We start from the raw sequence: 13,155 nt of genomic DNA on the forward strand, positions 1-13,155 counted from the left end.
ATTTCCAGAACAGTAAATTTCTTGTTAGTGTGTGTTTATGAAGTAAGCCATCAGGTATTATTGGAAGGCAGTCTCAACTTGCTTGTAAAGTTGAGAAAATAACTTCTTCAATTTCACCATGCTTTTAAAATGTAAATTTCTAACAAACATATTTGCTTTCACTCTATTTCATTTTTCCCCTTTATTCCTCATATATCTACTTTTTCTCCTCACACAATACTGACTACATTTCACTGCCATTAAATTCAACATGAATCAGTTATCTTGGCATGAATATATCAAGTAAAATAGAAAGTGGCACAATCTATGTCATGCTCACTAATACCAGGTAGTCTGCCTTGTTAATGCACTCACATATTTACACCAAAATCTGGATTACTGTCAATTTCACGTGAGCAAGAAGCAAAAGAACTGTCATTCCAGAATTTGATTTCTGTCAAAAATATCGTTTGTGAGAATTACAGAAAAGACTAGTCTCCGAACATGTTGCACAATGCCTATCCAGCTTGAAGAGATTTTCACCCAGACTGAAGTCCATTTGTTGGTCATCTCATGAGAAGGCTCAGAAGTCCATTGTTACTCAGGGTCATCATGACAAAGTAAAACCAGGAACAGCATGAAATGAAAGAAGTGACTGTCACACCATTCCTTTCGTTGTCTATTGCTTGGTGAACATCATCACAATCATCAAGCAATTCATGTCTCACCACACCATCCTCTATCATTGTTGATACATCACTGTTCAAAGTCAGTTTATGTACCTCACTGTTGTTAGATGACTGGATGCTTGAATAAAGCACACAACACACAGATAACTTAAGTCTCACAATTCCCTTATCATCCCAATACTGGGCAGAGCCCCCTTGCCTTGGAATGCTTGTTGTAATATTACAGTCAATTATGCTTAATAAACTTGGATTGCACTGTCTGTCTCATTCCTCAAAGTAATTAATGAAGATTGCAACAAACCAGATCTTGACTCTTATGGGATCTTGAATAGACATTAGAATAGACATTATAAATGCTCCAATGTACAGAAGCATGTTGACACTGATGAAGGTTTTATTTTCTAAGCAAGCATCTGGGTAAGTGTAATAGACAGAGAATAGGACTTTAGGAACTAACAATAGAAGATAATCCATTTCTGTAGCTGATAACAAAGCTGCATACCAACATCTTCAGTTCCCTTCTTATACTTTTTTTCAAACTATGATTTATTCCATGAGCAGCAAAGTCAATAAGTAAAGCCAACTGGATGAGGATGAAGTGAAAGACCCCTACCATGCCCACATAAAAGTACACAGAAGTAAAGGATGCTTCTGGGATACAGCATGACTGTATTTAAGAATTTAGAATTTAATTTAAGAACCTAGAATCCATTGTGTACTGCAGCTCTGGGATCACTTCTGATCTTAACTTTGATAATCAGTAAGGAGAACAAAGTGAAAAACATGGCTGTGCCAAAGCACAAACAGTATATACAGCTTGGTGTCCTACCAACACATTACAAGGCACAAGTCCTGTCCCACTATCACAAAAGCCAGTGATCGTATTTAACTGTCCTTCCATTCCTGGCATCAGTATCACACAGGATACAGCCATAAGCAAAGAGAATGCATAAATCAGGCTAGTTACTGTGGAGTTATTTTCACTGGGCAGCATTGGCACAGCAAACACAGAGTTCTCTACATAAACATGGTATCCAGCTCACCATGGAGTACAATCCGAGGATACCCATCCTCACCAGGGCAGAGCAGGAGCTCCAGGAAGCTGTAAAGAAGATGCCAAGCTCTTTTTCCTCCCACAGCTTATTTATCATTTTCCTGGCACTTCTGGCCCAGGCCCCACCCCCAACTCTTTGAGGAGGTGGAGATCAGGCCCCAGGTGGGTTAGATAAGTAGTCAAGAGGCTAAGAATTAAGCCTAGTTACTGGGTGGAGGACATGAAGAAAGAATGGGTCCTAGTAGTCTGTGACCCCCCTCCCCCTAGGTAGACTCATTATGTGTGAACTACTTGATAAGAACAAGCTGGAGATTTCAGATTTCAGCATTAAACTTTGTATCAGTAACTATTCAAGATTCAGTAATATAGAACACATGAGTATATTAAATCATATACAAAATATATCAGTACTTCCCAGGGGTGGGGAATCTTTGGTCTCAAGTTCACATGTGGCCTTGTAGCTCTTTGAGTGTAGCCTTTTGATACACCAAGTTTTTTCATAACAAATTATTTTATTAAAGGGATTTCTTCTGTGAAGTTTGTATTCAAAAGGCCACACTCGAGGACCTAGATGGCCATTTATCAATAAAGGGATTGTTCTTTGTTTTTTTAGAAACTTGAACCAGTTGTGTGTGCATATGTGCATGTACCGGAAAAGAGATCTTTATAAGTTAAAATTGTTAGAAAAATATTCAGGTGCATTGTTTTTATGATACTTTTTTTTTAAATTTTCTATATTCAAAATTGACTACTTTACCTTCTGCAGTCCTTTCTGGCTTGTTTGGTTGTGACCTGTTCTTCTATTCATTTTTCTGGCAGCTAATGTCTGTCTTGCTCATTTTTATTTGCTTATTATGTCATCCTTTATGCAGTTTATCTGAGTACATGACTGAAGATATTATACCACACATAGTTTCTAAAATATTACTTTCCTTTCTCCCAGGAATTTTTGTGGAATTTTGAGTCCTTATACATTAATCATTATCATTCAATATTTCAACATTGTTTCCCATACTACCTTTTTGTAAGACCTTTTTAAAATTCTGTCTCAGGCTATACCCATGCCTACATATAGGAAAGTTCTTGTATAAATGTAACTTCCTCCTCAACTAAAATATTAGGGAGATTGTGGCACTGATAAGGTAAACTTATTCTCAGAATGAAAAAGCCATAACATAGCCGAAGTTAAATTTCAGCTTTCTTACATAGAATGTGGCTGTATAGCCAGTATGGCATGATGATATGAATTCAAATTAATATAAATATTTAGATACATTTTTGGTCTAGCTTTTTTTTTTGTTAATCAGCTAACATAAATTGGTTTTTATTCCTGTTTTATGAAAAGAATCAGTGTATAAGACAAATTAAAATAAAGTTTCCATTACAAAATGATGCAGTGCTAGTACCAAGACATATATATTCTTTTTATTCTCTGTATGAACAATACCAATTCAATTTTATCGTTGCTCATAAGTTATTTCACCTTTTAATTTTCTCTAAAAGTCTAATTCTGGTGAACACTCTCCAATCTATCTGGATCTCAGTATTCTGGTAATGGTTCAAAAGAGTCAAACAATATTACTACTTACATAGAGAAGGTTTTATAAACAAGGTCTTTGATGTATTTAGTTTTATCCTAGCAAAAGCCAAGGTGTCTCTTTTTCTTCCAAAACAGTCTGCCTTTAAGCATTTGCTACAAATCCATACGCTCTAATTTCTGGAAAATACTTCTTTTCTTGCATCACTTGATGATTTATAGATGACCATTGGGGTGTGGTCAAGTTTGCAAAGTGTATTTGAACACAGTTCTTATGAAAGGTCAGTCTAATTGGAAAGTCTTTTAGGACTTAATTGAAAGTCTTCTGATTGATTCAGATCTACCTCACTCATTAAATCATTTAATCAAACCTAAAATAGCTATGGTAATGATTTTTTTCCTGCCCCCTCATTTGAATTTTGAAGTGAAAGGAAAATTGTTATAAGAGAATTCTATAAGTTAGTAGATATCATTTTGAAATTATTTGAGAAAGTTCAGATGTAGTAAAAATCAAATATGTAATCATCAGTGTTCTCTAGGATAAATGCTAAACACAGTAGTGAAAAGATGTTTTCTAAAGCTCTTGTAAATGCAAATATTTTTTATGAAATTACAGATGCAGCACTTGATTTAGAAATATTAATTATGTTAGGAAGTAAATTGGTAGTTACTATAGCAATAATTGTTTCTTGGAAAACCTACAAATCATATACTTGACATCATTACTCAAATGAAAATATTCGTCTTGTTAAAGAATTTGAAAAGGCTTTAACTATAACCAAAATCATCTTTTGGAGAAAACAAAATGAGATGGCTTGTCATTTCTTCCAAAAAGAAGCACAGTAAGCCTTATATCTTGTGGATTTTGATTGACCCTTTATTTTTTTTTTTTGTGGATCCCTTTTAAGTCTAGACAAGTGTCACACTTCTGACTGGAACTAAACAATACCTTCAATTCACAGAACTCTGCATAATTTAGTGATTTAATTTAGAATTTCTGACAACTTTTGGTATAATACGATTATCACAAACCATATTCCTATTGACATATTTCTTATTTGATACAAGAAAGAATTTTTTAAAAATTAATCCCCATGGTAAAATAGCATACTATGAAATTTTTGTTCAATGGCAATTCACTTCAACACTGAGAAAAAAATATTTTATAAATGGAACTAATGTGATTTTTCCTCATTATTTTTCATTATGGAAACATTCTGTCTATATACATAGTAACTTAGTAAATATAGGTGGGTTGCATTGAAAAGCTTGATATCTTGTAATTTAAATGGAAAGTGATTTTGAAATAGTAATTTCAAGGATGATATAAAAATTAAATTGAGATTTTGAAAACATATTAATAACAAAGGCCATATCAACACAAAACAATTAGCTACAAGTTTGAACAACATGCATAAATTTTTGGTTTTCCAATAGCCTTCCTTCTCTGAAGATGACAAAGGTGAATGTTACAGGAAACCCAAACTACTTGTTCACCTATGCTTAGGCAATCCTGGATGGCTTTATGACAAAGATGGTGACACTCTACCCAAAAATATCCAGGAAATCCTTGGGATGCTTGTCTACAAGCTTCTTTCATAAAGCTAATGATTCAGAGAAGGATACTGTCTACTATCTCTGAGCATTGTTTGATTTTAACTATAAAGAGATCAAGTTATACATTCTGATATTTCTTCAATAAAAAATGCGTTATGAGGGGCCAAGACAAGATGGTGGACTAGAAAGACACACTTACACAGGGTCCTCCCCTCAGCCCATAAAATACCTGTAGAGAGGGACTCTCAACATATTTTGGAGCAGCAGAAGTGGAGAACAGAGTGGAGGAGATTTCCAGCCCACAGTGACCTGAAAGGCCCACAGAAACATCAGTTGCACCAGACGCAGAGCCAAGCATGGAGCCAAGCAGGGAGCCCAACGTGGAGCCCAGCCCAGACTTGGCCAAGCAGCACTGTGTGATGAGACTCTGGGAGGAGGAAACCTCGGGAGCAGAATCTCCAGTATCAGTAGAGGCTCTTCAGATCCCTCAGCCCACAGGCACCAAAGGTCAGTGATGGGGTTTTATCAGCCGGCCAGGAAGGGAGAAGTGCCTTCCCATAGCTCCAGCAGCAGGCAGTGGCCACAGAGCCTGCACAGCAACCTGTACGGAAGCTCCATTGTTGGAACATAGAAAACCCTGGGCATTGAAGAGCTGAGTCTTACCTCAGCCCTGGGTGGAGGGCCTGGCCAAGCTGGTCTTTGTCTCAAATTGAATGGTGGCCCTGCCCATCCAGCTTATCTGAAAATCAACCCTCAGTGCTGACTTGGGAACTGGAGGCCAGGTGGCTGTGGAGAGATAACTGATAAAATTCTGGGCATAAAAATCCCTCTCTGAGTCAAGACCAGTACACGCTTGATTGTGCCACCTTCGAGGAACTGAGATCTCACAGATTCCCAGAGTATACCCTACTCTTGACAAAGGACGCAAAAGTCAAGTAACTGGTTGGGAAAATGCCCAAAAAGGGGAAAAAAATAAGACTATAGAAGGTTACTTTCTTGGTGAACAGATATCTCCTCCCATCCTTACAGATGAGGAAGAACAATGCTTACCATCAGGGAAAGACATATAAGTCAAGGTTTCTGTATCTCAAACATCCAAAATAAATATTCAGTGAGCTCAGGACATGGAAGAGCTCAAAAAGGATTTTGAAAATCAAGTTAGAGAGGTGGAGGAAAAACTGGGAAGAGAAATGAGAGAGATGCAAGAAAAGCTTGAAAAGCAGGTCAACACCTTGCTAAAGGAGACCCAAAAAAATGCTGAAGACAATAACACCTTGAAAAAGAGGTTAACTCAATTGGCAAAAGAGGTTCAAAAAGCCAATGAGGAGAAGAATGCTTTAAAAAGCAGAATTAACCAAATAGAAAAGGAGGTCCAAAAGCTCACTGAAGAAAATAGTTCTTTAAAAATTAGAATGGAACACATAGAGAATAATGTCCAAGAAATCACAAAACAAAGCCAAAAGAATGAAAAAATGGAAGATAATGTGAAATATCTCATCGGAAAAACAATTGACCTGGAAAATAGATCCAGGAGAGACAATTTAAAAGTTATGGGACTACCTGAAAGCCATGATCTAAAAAAGAGCTGAGACATCATCTTTCATGAAATTATCAAGGAAAACTGCCCTGATATTCTAGAATCAGAGGGCAAAATAAATATTGAAAGAATCCACCAATCACCACCAGAAAGAGATCCAAAAAGAGAAACTCCTAGGAACATTGTGATCAAATTCCAGAGTTCTATGGTCAAGGAGAAAATACTGCAAGCAGCTAGAAAAAAACAATTCAAGTATTGTGGAAATACAATCAGATAACACAAGATCTAGCAGCTTCTACAATAAAGGATAGAAGGGCATGTAATGTTATATTCCAGAAGTCAAAAGAAGTAGGACTAAAACCAAGAATTACCTACCCAGCAAAACTGAATATAATACTTCAGAGGAAAATGGTCTTTCAATGAAATAGAGGACTTTCAAGCATTCTTGATGAAAAGAACAGAGCTGAAAAGAAAATTTGACCTTCAAACACAAGAAGGAAGAGAAGCATGAAAAGGTAAACAGCAAAGAGAAGTCATAAGGGCCTTACTAAAGTTGAACTGTTTACATTTGTACATGGAAAGACAATATTTGTATCTCTTTCAAAACTTTTCAGTAACTGGGTAGTTGATGGGATTCCACACACACACACACACACACACACACACACACACACACACACACACAGGGCAGAGTGAATTGAATAGGATGAGATCATATCTGAAATAAATGAAATTAAGGGGTGAAAGAAACATATATTGGGGGGAGAAATGGAATGGGGCAAATTATCTCTCATAAAAGAGGCAAGCAAAAGACTTTTCAGTGGAGGGAAAAAGAGGGGAGGTGAGAGAAAAACAAAAAACTTACTCTCATCACATTCGACTAAAGGAAGGAATAAAATGCACACTCATTTTGGTATGAAAACCCATCTTACAATACTGGAAAGTGGGGGAGAAGGGGATAAGGAGGGTGGGGGAGATGATGGAAAAGAGGGCAGTGGCAGGAGGGAGAAATTTGAAATCAACACTCTTGGCAGGGACAGGATCCAAAGAGAGAACAGAAGCAATGGGGGGCAGGATAGGATGGAGGGAAATATAGTTAGTCTTACACAACACAATTATTATGGAAGTCATTTGCAAAACTACACAGATATGGCCTGTATTGAATTGCTTGCTTCCTAAAGGGAATGGGTGGGGAGGGAGGGATGAAAAGAAGTTAGAAGTCAAAGTTTTAGGAACAACTGTCGAGTATTGTACTTACTACTAGCAAATAAGAAATATAGGTAATGGGGTATAGAAAGTTATCTGGCCCTACAGGACAAAAGAGAAGATGAGGACAAGGGAAGGGAGGGATGTTATAAGAGAGGGTAGATCGGTAATAGGGGCAATTAAAATGCTCGGAGTTTTGGGGTGGGGGGAGGGGAGAAATGGGGAGAAAATTTGGAACCTAAAATTTTATGAAAATGAATGTTAAAAGTTAAATAAATAAATTTTAAAAAAAGAATGATTTATGCATTCTCTAATTTAATCAGCTGTCTTTTAACCTCCACCAAAAAGCCCATTTTTGCCAAGCCTAGAGTCCTGTATTGGGCTACCCGAGTCTTTTTTACCTGTCCCAGGTCTTCAGTTGGCCAAACCAGATAAACGTATGAGAGAAAGGTTGTTCCAGAGTCAAACAGGGGTTGAGCTTTATTTCAGGGTCTGGGTTACAAATGCAGGGGGATCCTCCTTAGGAGGAAGAGGGGGAGATCTCCTAAGGAGGCTAAGCTTAAGGGATTGGAAGTAGAAGTACAAGCGGGGAGAGAGGGGGAGGGGAGAGAGGAAAGAAAAGAAGCGGAGCCCTACTTTTCTCTTTGGCTCCACACGTGCTAAGAGAGAGCTTTCTGGCTTCCTCAATCCTACTTAATCTTCAGCCACACAGTTTGCATCTCAATACCATGCTGTTAGGTAACTAGGTGTGCTCCAATCCGGGACGACCTCGAGGGCAGGGAGACTCCACCCATCAGGTATCTCCGGGGGAGAGTCGGAAATACCCGAGCTAGCCGAGCTAGCTCAGTCTGACCTTCTCGAACCCCCGCTGTTCATGGAGGGCCTCGTAAGACTCTAAGATTTAGAGGTCCCACTTTTACCTGCCCGAGACTGTCCACACGGAATTGAGCTTCCAGTCCCAACATATCCCCTTCTTTGTTATGCGTGGAGCGCACCTGGCTCTAGAGCAAACAGTGGCTGGAGGCTGAGTGGATTAGGAAGGCCTTTAGCATATGAGTACCTTACAACAAGACTTCATTCACACAGAAATCTGCAGCTAGCACAACTGACAAAGGGAGGCATCAAATAAAACAAAGATGAAACTAAATGGCTGAGTTACAACAGGGGAAGTGCAATCAACTAATCCCAAAGCATATTTTAAGAGGAGCAGCTGGTGTAGGCGCCTTACATCACCACTCCCTCAGTCATGCAAATGGATCTCAACGGCCAAGCCTGAATGGCCAAGCCTGTGGTATTCAGGTGAAAAGTTGGTCACCCCTTCCCCCCCAAGTGTCCTGGGTTTGTGATGAGTGCTGCCTCCTCTCTGGGCAGCAAGGTTAAAGCTGTCAGCAGCAGGCTCAGGTGGTGTATGATCCTTCTCCAGGGTCTCCGGGCTCTCCAGGGTCTCTGCCTCCTGCGTCTCCCCCGTCTCCGACCTCGGTTCCCACTTACGGACCCTTCTAATGGGAATCCACGCATTCCCTTTTCCTGTGGAGACACAAACATACCCTCGACCCCCTATTAGTATCTTAAAATGTCTCATAGCTGGAGTATTATGTGAGTTTTTTGAGACAGCTGTATCAAGCTCTGATTGTATTAGGCCTCTTGATCTTAGCTCTGATTGTATTAGGCCTCTTGATCTTAGCTCTGATTGTATTAGGCGACCTTTTCCCCTTCTTTGTTTAGCGAGGATCGCCTTCAAGGTTAAGATTGATAAGAATGCATACTGGCTCTTTACTTAGGTATAGCTGCTGCCAGGTGCTTACAAATGCTTCATTAACATCTGTAAGGAACCTGACTTTCCCAGATTTTTTCTTTATAACAAACACAGGAGCATTCCAGGGTGCTAATTGCTCCTTAACCAGTGTTTGTAATGCCTGGAGTTTTTCTGAAGTCAGAGGCCATTGCTCCACCCAAATCGGGGTGTCTGACTTCCAATTCAAGGGTGGGGACTCCAGTGTAGCAGCAATGGCCCTTACTAAAAATTTGATAACCTCATCCCGAGGCGGCTCATAGCCATTCCGGCAATCAAGACATAATCGGCGGCCAAGTACTGTAATTGATTTCCTGTAGCCTCAAACTGCCCTGTTCCTGTAAATTGCTGATAAGCCTGGGGGGCCTGAGCCCCTAGCCCACTGGTAGTGCTCTTTAGCCTCTGAGAAAATTCTGATACCCAAATCACATTCTGCCCAGGGGTAAGGCAGGCTCTAGCTAAGCTCTTCCAGTCATTAGGAGTCAGAACGAACTGACCACTGAGAGTTTCAAGCATGGCTATGACAAAGGGTGAATTAGGGCTGTGCTTGGTACAAGCCTCTTTAAGAGTCGCCACTCTCTTCCACTCTATAGGTATGTGGCTCCTCTGAACCCCACCGGGGACACTGGGGTCCGCTGTTTCTAACACAGGAAATGTCCCTACATCTTCTCCATTCTCTATAGCCTTTCTTATTCCTTTTTCCAAACTGGACTGTGGCCCTGAACTGTCTGACCAATGGAGCAGGTTATAAGGAGGCGCGGAGGGAAGGCACGGCGTATTCTCCCCTGCCTTGCCTTTTCCATCCGCTAGATGGAGCTCCGAGTCTATTTTTTCTTTATGCTCCTTAACTTTCCGCTTAACTTTCTGCTTGCCTGGGTCCTCCCCTCCCCTCTCTCCGCTTCCACTCTTATTCCAATCCCTCCCTGGCCTCTTCGGCCCTTCCTTACAAAATTCTCAGAGGTCGTTTAACTCTATTGTGACCCCCGCCTCCCTGCCTTCCCTGTGAAGTGTCTCAGCCCAGACCTCCTGTTCCTCTGGCTTTATTACTGGCAATTGATTCCTCATCCCTGCCCTTTTCCCAGGGGTTTGGGAAGCTTCTCTCCACTTTCTCTCCTTCCGAATCTAGGATTCAGGACTCACTTCTTTCACAGCCCCTTCCGGGTGTACCCCAAAAGCACCCAGGATTATCTACGCTCCCAATCCCTGTTGGGGCGCCAACTGCCAAGCCTAGAGGCCTGTATTGGGCTACCCGAGTCTTTCTTACCTGTCCCAGGTCTTCGGTTGGCCAAACCGGATAAACGTATGAGAGAAAGGACGTTCCAGAGTCAAACAGGGGTTGAGCTTTATTTCAGGGTCTGGGTTACAAATGCAGGGGGGTCTTCCTTAGGAGGAAGAGGGGGAGATTTCCTAAGGAGGCTAAGCTTAAGGGATTGGAAGTAGAAGTACAAGCGGGGAGAGAGGGGGAGGGGAGAGAGGAAAGAAAAGAAGCGGAGCCTTACTATCCTCTTTGGCTCCACACGTGCTAAGAGAGAGCTTTCTGGCTTCCTCAATCCTACTTAATCTTCAGCCACACAGTTTGCATCTCAATACCGTGCTGTTAGGTAACTAGGTGTGCTCCAACCCGGGACGACCTCGAGGGCAGGGAGACTCCACCCATCAGGTATCTCCAGGGGAGAGGTGGAAATACCCGAGCTAGCCGAGCTAGCTCAGTCTGACCTTCTTGAACCCCCGCTGTTCATGGAGGGCCTCGTAAGACTCTAAGATTTAGAGGTCCCACTTTTACCTGCCCGAGACTGTCCACACGGAATTGAGCTTCCAGTCCCAACACATTTTATTATGCATTTTTGTTCATCTTTCTTCTAAGACCAATTTCCCTCGTTTCATAGATTTAAACTAACAGTCTAACTGGATTTACAATTTATTAGTAGCATAATAGCTTATAATAAGAACTTGAAATATTTCAACTATAAAAACAATAAAAGTCAAGTCTTCTTTTATCATCAGCATCAACTGTTGAGTTCTCTGTAGGGAATGAAGCCATAGAGCCTTCCAAAAGTTTTCTTCAGGATATAGTCCCCACAGATTATTTTGTCCACATGATAAAAACTAAACTCTGTTTTTTCTAGTTCTCTCTCTCTCTCTCTCTCTCTCTCTCTCTCTCTCTCTCTCTCTCTCTCTCTTTCTCTCTCTCCCCCCCAAAATTAACAATTAACTCAATCTCTGGAAAAAGATGTACTTTTACCCTTTGCTGTCCATGACTTTTTCAGTCTCAGCCATGACTGTGAACTCCCTCCCGAAGACAGATTATTCCAGAAGAATAATAACTTAATTATTCTTACTATTTTCTTTTAAAAAAATATATTTTTAGTTTTTGACGTTTGTTTTTATAAAACTTTGAGTTGTAAATTTTTCCTGCTTCCACAACTCCTCCTCCCTCAAAATGACATGCAATCTGATATAAGACATATGTGTATGATTATATGTAACATATTTTCACATTAACCATGTTGTTAAAGAAGAATCAGAACAAAAGGGAAAAACATGAGAAAGAAAAAAAAAACAAGTAAAGAAAGAGAAAATAATATGCTTTAATTTGCTTTAGGACTCCACAGATCTTTTTCCGAATGTGCATTACATTTTCCATCATGAGTCTTTTGTAACTGTCTTAGATCATTGAATTGCTCAGAAGAGCTGAGTCTAAAAATGTCGGTCATACAATGTTGCTGTTATTATGTACGGTGTTCTCCTGATTCTGCTCACTTCACTTGAAATTAGGTAATGCAAGTCTTCTCAGCTTTTTCTGAAGCCCACTGGCTCATCATTTCTTGTAGCACAAGAATTTTCCATTAAATTTATACAGCACAACTTGTTCAGCAGTTCTGCAACTGAAGGGTATCCCTTCAATTTCCAAATCTTTGCAAAGACAGAAAAATGTTGCTAATATATTTTTGTATATGGATCTTTTTCCCTTTTAATGATCTCTTTGGGATACAAACTAAATAGTAGTATTTATGTATAAAAGGGTATGCACAATTTTCTACTGCTTTGAACCCAGTTTCAAATTGCTCTCCAGAATGGTTGGATCAGTTCACAATTTCAAAAATATTGCATTAGTGTTCCAATTTTTCCACATCTCCAATATTTATAACTTTTACTGTTATGTCATGCTAGCTAATCTGATAGGTGTGAAGTGGTACCTCAGAGTTGTTTTGATTTGTATTTCTCTATTCTATAGTGATTTAAAATGACCGTTTTCAAATGACCATAATTAGGTTTAACTTCTTCCTCTGAAAACTGCCTGTTCATATCTTTTGACCATTTATCAATTAGGGAATTGTATTCTTACAAATCTGATTCAGTTCTCTATATATTTGTAAATAGAGCCTAGGTGTAAAAATTGTCTCCCAGGTTTCTGCTTCCCTTCTAATCTTGGTTGCATTGACTTTGTTTGTGTAAAATAAAAATTTTGCGCAAATTTTTCTGTGTGTAAAACAAAAAAAAAAAATCATTTTGAACTTAATGCAATCAAAATTATCCATTATGCATGCCATAATGTTCTGTCTTTTGTTCCATCGTAATTTTTTCCAGTCTCCATATATCTGACAGGAAAACTATTCTTTGCTCTCCTAATTTTGCTTATAGTATCGGTCTTTATAAATCATGTGCCCATTTTGACTTTATCTTGGTATATGGAGTAAGATGTTGGTCTATGCCTAGCTTCTGCCATACTGTTTTCCAGTTTTCTCAACGTTTTTCTCTAAAACAGTGTGCTCTTTTCCCAGAAGCTGGAGTCTTTGAATTCAT

At 39.5% G+C, this 13,155-nt stretch overlaps 1 pseudogene; it reads right to left on the bottom strand.

Moving 5' to 3' along the window:
* Positions 1-414: 414 nt before the first annotated feature.
* Positions 415-1,738, bottom strand: LOC140512321 (serine incorporator 1 pseudogene; annotated as a pseudogene).
* Positions 1,739-13,155: the final 11,417 nt, after the last annotated feature.

Source organism: Notamacropus eugenii, chromosome 6 (assembly GCF_028372415.1).
Source record: "Notamacropus eugenii isolate mMacEug1 chromosome 6, mMacEug1.pri_v2, whole genome shotgun sequence".
Taxonomy (NCBI): domain Eukaryota; kingdom Metazoa; phylum Chordata; class Mammalia; order Diprotodontia; family Macropodidae; genus Notamacropus; species Notamacropus eugenii.